This window comes from Cervus elaphus, chromosome 12 (genome assembly GCF_910594005.1).
Source record: "Cervus elaphus chromosome 12, mCerEla1.1, whole genome shotgun sequence".
NCBI lineage: Eukaryota > Metazoa > Chordata > Mammalia > Artiodactyla > Cervidae > Cervus > Cervus elaphus.
In genome coordinates, this window is record NC_057826.1 from 68,100,939 (window position 1) to 68,114,570 (window position 13,632).

The following is a 13,632-nucleotide window of genomic DNA, read 5'->3' on the forward strand; positions in this document are numbered from 1 at the left end:
CACATAGTCTGGGGTCTCTCAAATTTATTTGAGTCCAGTGGTACTTTCTGGCCTGCTGGGTCTTCTCTAAGCTCTTGCTGACCCCATCTCAGGCCCTACCTGCACTGTATCTAGTCAGCCTCTGGGTCTGTTGGTCAGCCTTTGCTGTAGAGTCATACCGTATTTTCCAGGATGTACTCTAGGAAGCCTCATTGTATTCATGACTCTGGAACTAAGGGAGGCTCAGGGCTGTAAGCAAACTCATCTGGCTGCCCAACCACCCCACTCCGCCGTCATAATTATTATCCCAGGTTGATATAAAACCATTCTCCTCTTGGCATTTTCCTCAATTCACCTGCAGTATATACCTGAAAGGGGTGGAGCAGAGAGAATGTGAACAATGAGACATCTTCCTTTTCTGACTCCCCCTTCATCTCCATCTTGCTCATTTTCCACTTTTGTCTTAGGGAATATGTTGCCCTCTTTCACTATTTCCCTTATCTCCCTTATATCTTCCATATACTTATTCAGTGAGTTGATCTATTAAGCAACACTTACATTTCTTCTAGATTTTCATATAAGTAGAATCATACAGTATGCATTCTTTTACTTCTGGCTTCTTTGCTCAGTGATATATTTTTGAGATTTGTCCATGTTATTGGTTGTATGGGCAGCTTTTTTCTTTCTATTGCTGAGTAGTATTCATTGTATAGATATACCACAATCTGTTCATTCATTTAACTGTTGATGGAAATATGAATATTTCCAGTTTGGAGCTAATAAAAATAAAGTTACTATGAGTATTTGTGTGCAAGACTTTTTGTGGACTTCTGGCCTCAATTTTAATTCCAGAGCAGGAATATGTAAACAATCATTAATGTGAAACAGACCCCAGTTCAGCATCATAATATGCCTTGGTGTAATTTTTATGTGTTTATTTTGCCTTGGGTTTATTGAGCATTTTGGATCTCTGAGTTTATAGCTGTCATCAAAATTGGGAGATTTTCAGCCAAATATTTCTTCTTCTTCTCCACTTTCTCCTTTTTAGGATCTTCCAATTACCTGTATGCTAGGCCTTTAGATTTGATGATAGATTATTGAAGACCTGTTTAATTGTCACCATATTTTCTTCTGTGCTTTTTAGTTCAAGTAATGTCTATTCTTTCTTTCAAGTTTACTGATGTTTTCTTCTGAAGTGTGTAATCTGCTATTAAGTTCATGAAGTGAATTTTTCATTTATTTCATTGTTCAGCTCTAGAAATTTTCCAATAACTTAAAAAACATTTTATCCTCTTATTATGTTCGTGTTTTCTTTAAAACCCTTGAAGAGATGTACAATAGCTGATTTTATGTCATTTTTCTAATTCCTTCTTCTTTGTCATATCTGTATTGTTTTATTGAATTCATGATCTCCTTGTTTTGTGACATGTTTTTTAACTTCTTTGCATGTCTAGTTTTTTTTTTTTTTTTGCATGTCTAGTTTTTTAAAATTATTGGATGCTAGATATTATAAATGCTATATCATCAAACATCTAGACTTCCTTGCTTTTCTTTAAAGGATGATGAGCTTATTTTGGCAAGTAGTTATTTGCAGACCAGCTTGACACTCTTGAGTCTTGCTCTTAAGCTTTGTGAGGGTAGCTCTAGAGTATCCCTTACTTTAGGCCTAATTTAACCCTACTGCTAAGAAGTGATCCTTTTGGCATCTCTAATGAATGTCCTGGGAGTTCAAAAAGGTCTCTCCAGTCTGACAGTTTAGAACTCAATTGTCTCCTAATCCTTTTAGAGTTCTGGGAATTGTTCAGTTTATAGCTTTCTAGTATTCTGAGGTGGTTATTTACCTAGCCCTGAGAATTCAAATCTTATAAGTGTGAACTGATTTGTATTTAGTCAAAGATGGAAGAGGACTTCTTTGCAGATTCTGGAACTCGTTAGTTTAGTGAAATACATTAATAGATTTTCAAATGTAAAATCATGCTTGCATTTTTTCAGGATAAACTACAGTAGTTCATAGTATCCTTCTCCCCCACCCACCTCCCTCATTTAGTATGCCACAATTTTATTCAGATATTCCTATCTATGTTAATCAGTGAGACAGACATAAATTTCCCATACCATACCATCCTTATCTACTTTTGGTACTAAAGTGATAGTAGACTTATAAAATAAGTTGGGATAATTTTTCTTTTTCTTTGATGGGTAGGAATAGGATTGTGTCTTTATTTGGTATAATTTTGTCTGAATTTACTTTTCTGTTAAGTACATTTTAAACAGCTAGTTTAACTTTTTGTAATGACTTTGAAATTTATGACCTTTGATATACATTTTTTTTTTTTAAGTAAGAGAAATCATTTTAATATATACATTTTCACTTCGGTCAATTCAACAATGATTTCTAATAGGCGTGCAGACCCATTTAGTTTGCTTCAAATTCATTTATTTCTCAACATGCAGCAACCTTCCTAATGGGATAGTTGAGTTGAACTATTTATTCCTAAAGAGTACAATGGACCTTGTCCTCAAAGAGTTTTATCAACTTTAACATTTTCAAAGAGCCCTATGAGGCTGCTCAATATGGTAGTTTCCCCCTGAAATTTCCTATTTGGAGGATGGCAAAACAGTCTAAACATATCTTTCCCAGTCTACTGGTTGCTTGTATTCATATCACAGCGAGGCTGGCTAAGAGGTAGAGACTGAATAATATGTAGATAGCCTTCAAGTCCAGCTGAGTGAGACAGCTTCATTTTCAGAAAAGAAACCAAATCATGAAAACCCTCCTAATAGTATGATTTGTTCCAGGGTTCTTTTAAGAAGGGATGTAATCCTCATGCACAGGACTCTTTATGGCCTTCTAGAGTTTTCTGCTCCAGCCAGTGTTCTCTAGCCAGGTGACTTATTCACTTGCTGCAGAACTGAAAGCATGAAGTCTCTGTCTACTTGCATAATTAGAGGTGGTGTTCGTCTTCTCATTTCCGGCCAAGTGGATCCGACCACACTTTCAACCCTGGTGGCTGCACGTCTTCTTTAACAATACCAGCTCGATTAATGGCTTGTTCCTTCTTGTACTCCCAGCCGCATTAAGGGCCGGAAGTAGATGGGGTAGAAGGCGGCGCTGATCAGGGCGATGAAGCCACCGAAAATGGGAGCAGTGCGCAGGTTCCGGGACATGGCTCCAGCCGGCGCTACCCGGATTCTCCGAGTTCTCGGGACTCTCCAAACCCGGCTCCCGCCGGCCTTGATATACTTTTAAATTGAAGTATACCATATTTATGTGGGCTTCCCTGGTGGCGCTAATAGTATAGACCCCCCCGCCCCGCCCCGCCCCAACCCTGCCAATGCAGGAGATGTAACAGAAGTGGGCTCAATTCCTGGGTCGGGAAGATCCCATGGAGAAGGGCATGGCAACCCACTCAAGTCTTCTTGCCTGGAGAATCCCATGGACAAAGGAGCCTGGCAGCTATAGTCCATAGGGTCGCACAGAGTCAGACACAACTGAAGCAACTTTGCATATCACACAACATATTTATAGGGAAGAGCATCAAGGTTAAGTGTACAACTGGCATCTACTACTTGAGTTTTATTTTCTTCTCACTTGTAGCCCCTTGAAATTCCCTTACTTGAGAATTCAGCCATGTATTTGAAAAGCTGTGTGTAATTTTTTAAAGTAGAAGGGTATATTATTAACTATTACTTTGTGACAAACAAAATCTCAGAATTCAATGATAAGCTTTTGTTTTCTGCCTCACATGTCTGTAAGTCTGCTGGACCTGCTCCACCCCACAAAAGGTTTTTATAATATTATATCTCTGCAATTAGCAATGTGGCATGTATTCTACTTATTCAATTCTTGTTTAATATTTTTCCATGAAATTGCTTTTTTGGAGGTCATGTATCTTTTTGATTATGTTATTTTTTTCATTTTTTTATCATCATGTCAATAAAATATATTATTATATTTTCCATGGAAAATATTGAACACTTTTAGTACAAAAAACTGCATAAAGGTTACTGTGTCACTGCTATATAAATAGGGATGTGACTCTCAAACTCTGACATGCACCGGGATTACCATTATGGTTAATTACAGATTTCCAGGCCTCATCACAGAACTACTGAGTCACAAATCTTCACAGATTGGGCAGGAGAATCTATATTTTTTAAAAGCTTTCCAGGTGATTCTTCTAAGGGTAATGTTTAAGAACCATTGAAGCACGTTGATCTTGGCCAACATTTGTATTAGCATAAATCTTTGATGTCTCTAATCTTACTATTTTACTCATTTTACTTTAAGCAACATTTTCTCTGAAGATTTATCAGGAAGATTACTAAATAATAAGCCTTTTACTGAGTGCTTATAATATTGGATTTAAAATAAAAATAATATAGCTTTATTTCCACTTGACATCATATAAAATGCTTCAGAAAATGGAGTTCGGATACTATTCAGGTCCTCAGGGCATCTGGGTAGATTCAGTGCAATCATCCTTCAGTATCTCAAGTCGATCTGGTTAGTGACTAACCACTTTTTCTAACAGAATTCTTGAATTTCACTCTGGCCAATCCTGCCTTGTGTCCAACTATAAAAAGTCTGGTTAATGTGCTAATAATACTAGAGAGCTCTTTCTGTCTTTTTCTGACAAATTGCTTAGCACAATAAGAGTACTTCCCTTTAGACTGGCAGCAAGAAATAGTGCTTTCTGTTCCTCAGTCCGATGGTTCATTTGGCTTATTATTTTAAATTGGGCATAATAAGCTTCCCACGATGATTTTCCTTCAGCGTTGACTGGTCTCTGCACTGGCCGATTACACAAATTGACCATATTGTCACTTATTTCTGGTTCTTGAGGCTAGAAACTTGCTTCAGGATTCCACAATGGAAAGGAATATTACAGTCCTCTGGCTTAAAAGACTTTTTTTTGCTAGATTGCTACCTGAAGAGAGAAGCAAACGAAGTTGCCAGAAATTCTCTTCTCTTTCTCCTGTTTTCTTCAGTGTTCATGATTTCTTTTATTTTAACAAGACTTTAATAATCAGTACTTCTCTGCCTGTTGAATTTTTAATAAGTATTTTTCTCTGTTTCTGAATTGTAGCAGTGTCAGTTGCTCAGTTGTGTCTGACTCTGTGACCCCACGAGTCCATGGAGGTCCACCAGACTCTTCCATCCATGGGGTTCTCCAAGAATACTGGAGTAGGTTGCCATTCCCTTCTCCAGAGGATCTTCCTAACCTAGGGATCAAACCTGGGTCTCCTGCATTGCTGGCAGATTCTTTACCTTCTGAGCTACAGGGTGTATGCTCTGAATAAGCTTACTGATATATTTGTTTTTTTGCTTGTTTGTTTTATTTTTTAAAGCAAGGTTGCTTTGAACAGGTGAGATTTCCTTTGGAATTCCTGGCTGACATTTACCAGTTACTCTGAGAGTTTTTCATTTTCTATATTGTTGATTGATTTGAAGTTATTTGAGATTTCTTTAGCTTTTAGACTCAATATCAGACTCTGAGGCAACAAACTCAGAATATTCATTGTTTATCCTCCTCATTCATATGTGTACATTTAACTATGTGGACTTCACTGTTAAAATACTAAGAGGGTTCAGTTGAGGGGAAGGCACTGAGATGCATTATCTTTCTCTCTTTCCCTTTCCTAAAAAGATTGTTCTGATTGAGTATCATAGAAAACAACATATAGGGCACATGCCTTTATTGTAGTAAATAATGTATTCCTCCCAATAGGAATAGGTAGTGATGGAAACACCAGGCTTCCTTGAATGTCCTCCGGTCCAGCTTCCATGATGTTTATGGCCTCTTACCATATTGCTTTTAAGTCACATAAGATAAGTTCTACTGGGTATGAAGAACCATCTCAGTGGTGGTTTTCAAATCATTTAATCATGTAGGTGCCAGCAATTACTTCTATACCCAGCTATTTATGACTCTGGATATTAATAACTTCTGTAATGTACACTCATATATACACAAATGAGTATAGATTTTTCAGCTCTTGGATTGGTGCCACTTTAGAAATTAATTTTAGGGCATTTATTAGATAATTTCTTATAAAATGGCTCACTTCTAATTATTCCAAAATTCAGCTATGGGAGAATATAACAAGCCATTTCTTGAGATTCTTGCTTCCCAAGGCATCCAGTAGACCTCCTTGGTTTGGGAGAAAAAATAAGAAGGCAAAATATCTAAATTACTCTGAAACCTGACTTTTATGCATGTGGACATCATTATCTGATTATTTGTATCCAAGTGCTGAAGTTATCAAGCAGTTTAGGGAAAAGCTGTTGTTACTTATAAATACCTGTTTCTGAGTTAGTCACTTATACAATTAGTGCTTTTCAACTATCTTTCCTGGGTTAGCAGAACACATATTGGTCCATTGTGTCAACACCCTAGTCACTATCTCTCAAATACTGAGAGATATTCTTATTTCCCAAATATTATTAAATATTATTTAATCAAATATTATTAAATTTTTATTAAAACTAAAATGTTTATACTTAATATTAAATGTTAATATTAAATATGAATTCTGGCACCCAGGCTGGTCACTCTGCCTTGCCATACTCTAGAGTAATAAAAGCTAATAATATGATACAATAGAATATAAATTGACTGCAAAGAAAAATTACATATCTTTCAAAAGATGTAGAATTTTATGAGATCAATGAAAGTAGTATTGGTGAACTACATAAATTATATTTTCAGCCACTACTCAACATATAAAGATTAGAGCTAAACAACTAGAGAAGAGAAATCAAGGAGAAAGGGTGCTCAGTCACTCAGTCATGTCCAGCTCTTTGCGACCCCAAAGACTACAGCCTGCAAGGCTCCTCTCTCCATGGGATTTTCCTAACAAGAATACTGGAGTGGTTTCCATTTCCTTCTCCAGGGGTTCTTTCTGACCCAGGTTGTTAAACCCACATCTTCTGCAGATCCTCCTTGGATTGGGTGAGTATGTGCAAAAACTTGAGATGCTTTTTGACCTGTTGATTTCTTTGCAGTTTCACTTCATCATGAAACATGGAAAAATGTATTTATATATCTCTATCCTCACCTTTGTTTCTAACAATTTCAAACAAGTAGTCATAGCATATCAAGGTTGCTTTATTTTAATTAACCTTCTTAGGAAAGAAAAAACTGCCATAATAGTAATTAGCTAGCTTCCCCTTGAGGAAAAGAATTGGGGTGACAAGTTACAGGAGAGAGAAGAAAGGTGCTTTTAGGGAAGGACTGATTCTTTAAGAAGAATCTCATTGGATCCCTTTTGAGAATTGACCTAGAAATTTACATGTGGTAAATGCTTTGCAAACAGATGCAGGAGCCAGTGTCTTATTGTATTGTCAATTTACCTCTAGAGCCAGGTCATGGAAAAGCCTGGGGCACAGTGCATACTCTTACCTGCTGCTTTTGTTAATTGATGCTCAATTTACTGTAGAGATCACAGTTCCTCAGCTATACTTCAGAACCAAGAAGGGCGCTCTAAATCCTGATGCCCAGTCCATATTCCAGACCAAACCTCTGGAGTGGGAACTAGAATGTGTATTGAGTATTTCGGTGATCCCAGTGTGCAGCCAAACTTGAAAATCATCATCTTAGATGGCGTTACTTCTGTGTACTTTCCATAAGGTGGAATCTACATGGTTCTGAGGTTTCAAATAGTCCTTGTAACCTTCTACATCAGTCACCGAAACAGGTTATTCAGTTCTGATGAAAAGACTCAAAATTGTCCTAGAGTATGGCAAGGCAGAGTGATCAGCCTGGGAGCTGGTCATTTAGGGATGGGATCAGATGAAGGCTTTTTTCACATACACAACTATGGAATATACCTGCCTTAACCTCTTCTTCCCTTTATGACAATTAATGTCCTTTTAATCCAGATGGTGGCTCCTTTAAAAGCGCCGTGGTTTGGAGCTTGAAAGAGACACCCCTCACAGCCATCCTCTTGTCCTCTTTCTTCTGGGGTCTGCCTAATGCTTGTTGTCAGGCTCATTTTTTGAGATGTGGAGGATTAAACATCCCTCTAGAATTCTTCTCCCCAACCCTCACTTTCTGGGCGATAAGCCGCACAAGATGTTCTAGAAGCACTACCACTGCCCCCAACTATGGTCAAGTATGAGCCTAGGAAACAAATTAAATAGACGAAACTCATGCCCTGGCAAGAAGCCTACATTTTAAAATGCGCACATTGCAAAAAAACATTCGCTAGGATGTAATGTAAACATTGACTTACAAGCTTTGGTGTGCTGTGTGTTTGTGCTGTGTAAGTAGCTTGTTGAGACTGAAGGGGGAAGAGATTTATCATCTTACCCCTACAAGTCAGTCTATGCTCTGTAGGGGGAAGAGGGATTTTAGGAGCTCTTTAAGTGGGGAGAAAGCAGGTATTTGGTTTTAGTGAGCAGTGAAATGAAACAAAGAGCTAACATTTAGAGAAAAGAGATTAATCTACTCAGGAAAGCCAACTTACTGTATGAAGTATGGGTGCAGAGCTGTAAGTTAGGTTTTAATGTCCCTAGCAAGAGAATGATGGCCACAAACTCTTCTATGTGTGTTCATTTTAAATAATGGTTTTCGACATTATAATAAATTTAGCTACCATTTATTTATTGGGTGCTTAGCACATATAAAACAATTTATTCCTCAGGATAATTCTAAGTGGTAGATAAATTTCTATACCCACTTCACAGATGAGGCATTGAGAAAGTCTGCAATTTGCCCTGGGTCACACGGTTAATGAGTGGCAAAGCCAGAACTGCTGCTTAGACAGCCAGGCTCTGGATTCCATGTGCATTAAGTTGACTTTGATGGTGCTGCATTATTTCATTCAGTGTCATCGCTGAAACTGCTTATTTTACTTTCTTGCAACTAAGACAAAATCTTGCATAGTCACTCAATTCTACTGGGTTCGTTTGGGATGAATAATTATTAGTGCCATCTACTGAGGTTTGGGCTTCCCTAGTGGCCCAGATGGTAAAGCATCTGCCTGAGTGCGGGAGACCTGGTTCAATCCCTGGGTCAGAGGATCCCCTGTAGAAGGGAATGGCAACCCACTCCAATATTCTGGCCTGAATAACTCCATGGACAGAGGAGCCTGGCGGGCTATAGTCCAACGGGTCGCAAAGAGTTGGACATGACTGAGTGACTAACACTTCACTTCAGGGAGGTTTACTCTGCTGACGTGATCTAACAAATAGAGAATTTCTGACAGGACGCTGGAGGATCAACTGATTTTTTTCACAAGTATTTCTTTTTTTGAGGTGAAAATTGGATTTGGTTATTAATTTAATAACTATGCTTTCTTTGATAAAGACGGGAGAACTAATAAATATTAGGCAATTTCAATGTATTCAATTTCTATAATAGGTAAATCAAACTCATTTGGAAATTTTAAAGTGAGAAAATTTTATATGAATATTAGAGAAGACTATAATAACTTGAAGAAGTTTAGAAGAAGCTATAAAAATTGTAGTCCCTCCCAAAAGTCACCTTAAAACCCAAAGTGGGTAAGAGTAGACTTTCCTATAGACTCCACAAAATTTGTTGTATATCACAATTACAGTTGAAGATAATATCCTAGGAATTCAGAATTTAAAGATCTAAAGCACTTAGCATATACTACTAGGTCCTTCTTAGGCACACAATAGTTGTTGAATGGATATTACAGGATGAATTCAAATTACTCTCGCAGACAGAGAGAAGAGTCTCAAGCTTCTCTTATTCTGAATGTTATTTATTTCCAAATTCTTATGCCCAAAATGCATGTTGCTAACATCACCAATGAATATTAAATGAATGGTCAGACGCAGCTTCATGACATTTCAGATAAAAGACTATCTTGAAAGAAGACTGTAACCACATTTCTTCTGCCTTTCTCAAGACATGTACTCAACTTGCCTTCCGAGGTTCTGTTTCTAGCATCAGTGTCATTTGTCTTTTCCTGGAACTCTCTTTCTTCTTCTTTTTTTACATTTGATCCTCATTCTTTAATTGTTTAAAATACAGTGTCCATTTTCACCCTCATTAAAGAGCACATATACTTGGGACATTTTACCAAATGATCTAAGATGTGTTCCTTTTGTTTTTAATTATGTACTTTTTAGAAAAGAGAAATAAGTGATTCTACCATAATCCCGTCTCTCCTGTCCTTTCTTTTCTCAATGGTCAGCATGCAGGAGGGTCAGAGTCTCTGAAGCCTGGAAGGTTCCTCCCCACTGGCCCGAGTTGTCAATATGGAAATGCATGCAGACATTCACCAACATCCTGTCTCTTTTTGGTCCAACATTTTCCTTCTTTGATGTGACGTTTTGAATCCATGTTATCCTTCCTGATCTTTCTACTTGATCTGATATTGGAGATGGGCTCAAGAGGAAACTGAGCAAAACAACAAATAAAAAAAATCAAGCTCGATGTCAGGCCTGTGAGTCAGTAGATGGCAGGCGGGAGAGCCAAGGTGACAATTCTGTGCTCTGGTTTTCGCACTGTCCTGATGCAGGTAATGATATTTGCCTGGCAAGCGGTCAGTGAACCTCAGGCGAATCATTATAAATAATGGCCACAGAAGCATATTGTTCTAACCAAATCCCCTGTGGAATCAGGAGAAAAATCCAAGGAGAGGAGCAATGACTTTATATCAAAAGGGGACCTCGGGTTGAACAGCTGCACTTCCAAGGCTGAAATGAAGAATACTCAGAGCCTGTCTCTGCCCGAGTTCTTGGTGGGGGCAAAGAGCACCCCCAAGTTCTAATTTTCAGCCTGTATCTCAAAGGTAATGTCTAGAAATCAATTTTCTGCTTGTCCTCTTGTTTAGTCAAGGGAAGAAATTTGCTGCTTATGAAGGCTTGAGGGCCTGACACCACTTCAGGAGAACTCTCCAAGATCACAGGTTAAGGTGTCTTCTGCATGAGCTCCCCCTCCCCACACTGCAGAAAGCCTTAACCTTGACCTGGAGGGGATTTCCTTTCTAGAGGAGAGCAAGGAAATTCCATTTCCATGTTAACAGAGGGAGGTCTCCCCCTGTCACTGTCTGCCGCTGTGAGTTCTGTGGGCTCTGGGAGCCCAATTATGTGTGAAGGCATTAAAAAAAAAAAAAAAAGAAAGAAAGGAGACAGTGTTCAACTGGCGTGCAGAAGACAGGGACACAGATCCTGTCAACAAATAATGGAACGTGTGAATGTGTTGGCACACACAGTTGTGGTCTGGAAGATTACCTTTCAAAGTGGACTTACTGTGACGTTGGAAATGAGCTGAAACCACCATTTCTCTACCTTTCCTGCTTGGATGGTCTGGATGCCATTGGCACAGGCAGCAGAGAAAATAACAGCAGGGCTAACTGTTCATGCAAGTGTAATAATAGTCTTTAACAGAAGAAGAGTAATTACCTTTGTCTAGTTTTCCCTGCTGTAAAACGTAATAAAATAGAGACCAATGTCTACTGTGATATGCACCATGCTTCTCTTCTGAAACACATGCCGATGACTCTGAAGCACCCTTTGATCACAAGCTGAATTCACATCTTAATTTTGAAAAATCCATTACTGTTGGGTAGATTCCCCGAATGCATTTGACAGCTCTCAGGCCAGTGCTATTAGGCAAGAAATCTCAAAGCCAGGGGAGATTTACAGCCTGGGAGATCATAGAGCATGAGTGGGTGCAGGCCCATCCCCCATCGATTCTCCAGCATCACGATGACAGGAGGTATCTGTGTAGCAGAAGGAAGAGCTTGAGAGGGGTGGCTTCATTTGGAAACAGAATCCCCTGTTAGCAGCCGGAAGCAGTGGTGCTGAAAAGCAATCGCTGGTGTCAAGAACTTTCTTAGCTAAGCAGTGCAGCTGGTGGCAATAAATAGCATTCTAATAAAGGAGGATGTTCAGTCCATGACATAAGTGCACACTGTTTCAACTACCAAACATAATTTATGAGACTTCATATGTCTGAAATGGATTTTCCCCTATACATTTATAAATAAAAATGCAAAGATTTCAATAGGAAGAAAAGATCTGCATTTTAAATCAAAGTAAAATGGGAAGATCAATAAGTGCACTGTTTTTTTAAGTACACCGTGATACATAACATTTTAAAGATACTGTGGGTGTTGCACTGTACAATTACTTTCATTCCTAAAAAAGATGGAAATGTTTTCTATGTTAGTGAATGTTGTATTTATGACAAGAGGTCTTAGAACTCACCACCTCTTCCCAGAAGCTACAAAAAGGCAAATGCTTAAATATCTTGGACCTTACTCTCAAAGATATGATGAGCGCATGTCTTACATGAGCTATTAATGAAATCCAGTCAATTTCACATAATCCTTAAAATGGTTCTGAAGGAACTGTTGAAAATGATGAGCCAGAAAAGCCATGTGTACCATTAGTAAGGCTTAAATAACAGGGCTCATCTGACCTCTTAACTCATTGACTCTGCATGAGTAAATAAGTTATTAGTTTTGACATAACCAGTGGTTTATTTTACCATCTACTGCTGTTCTTTGTTACAAGTTCTGTTCGTACCACATGTTATTGCTTTTTATAATTATTGTGGAACATAGCAATTGCACAGACTGTATCATATCCCACTGGGATAAACATTGTGGATGAGGGACCAGAAGAACTTGCCTTTGACTTAAAGTTTATTCCTACTGCTTTCTTTACATGAGAAAGATTTTCACTGATGCCATTCACAAAACTAACTCAATGTTTTAATGACTAAGGAGTTACTTTGAATAGCACTTTATCCAGGAACTCCAAACACCAATTTCTTTTCTACTGTGATGTGTGTTCAAGCTTATGAAATGAATTGCTGGTTAATCTTTCAAGCTATAATCCAAGATAAAAATCTATTAAACCTGAAAGTCAAATACAGCATTTATACTGCTATACTTTGACATTCATTTTTCCATCCTGTGCCTATATACTGTTTATTCATATTATCTTTTTGCTTCACAAAGGAAGAGTATGGTAAGTGTAGATGTCAATGAGCCCCAATAGTCCCCTTATCATTTTGTTGATTTTTAAATTCACCACTTGGTGGTAGAAAAGCTGAATTCCTATCTTTTCAGGATGGAAGTATTAACAATGGGTAGCTATAGCATAAAGATACACTTTTAAATGGATATTATTTTCACATGTTTTAATTGTAAGTGCAAACCCAGTTTACAAATAAGGGCAGACATACATCAACACATTAGGATCACAGAGTCAAGAATGACTATAAAATAATGTGAAAGCTTTGATGTGTTCTATTTGGCAGAGAGAAAAACACTCGAGATAATCAAAAGGTATACAGCTACTAGAAAGATTTTGCTTGACTGTATCCCCTGAACTGTTAAGAGCCAGATGGTTTCAGAGATATTATATATGAAATTGATAAAGATTTGAATCCAATGGTTTCTGGGGAATTCTAGGCAGATGCCAACAGGATGTGCTTAAAAAGTTGAACAGCAGTAATTAATTTCTTTAAATGTCTTCTAAAACGCATATGGATTCTCCAAGTCCATACTTTGATTTTGTATGTGAGGCTGATTTTGTATGTGAGTTGTAAGTCAAAACAGGGGAGTGGAGTTAGTTAAGATTTTAAATCACTTACATACATGTTCTTTCTCTAAGTTAGCAATAGAGAAAATCTGAAAGTTTATCTTACTTTTCAAGGAAGC

The 13,632-nt window shown here is 37.9% G+C and overlaps 1 pseudogene; it reads right to left on the minus strand.

The window, feature by feature from the left end:
* Positions 1–2,899: 2,899 nt before the first annotated feature.
* LOC122704372 lies at positions 2,900–3,147 on the minus strand (annotated as a pseudogene).
* Between the last annotated feature and the right edge of the window lie 10,485 nt (positions 3,148–13,632).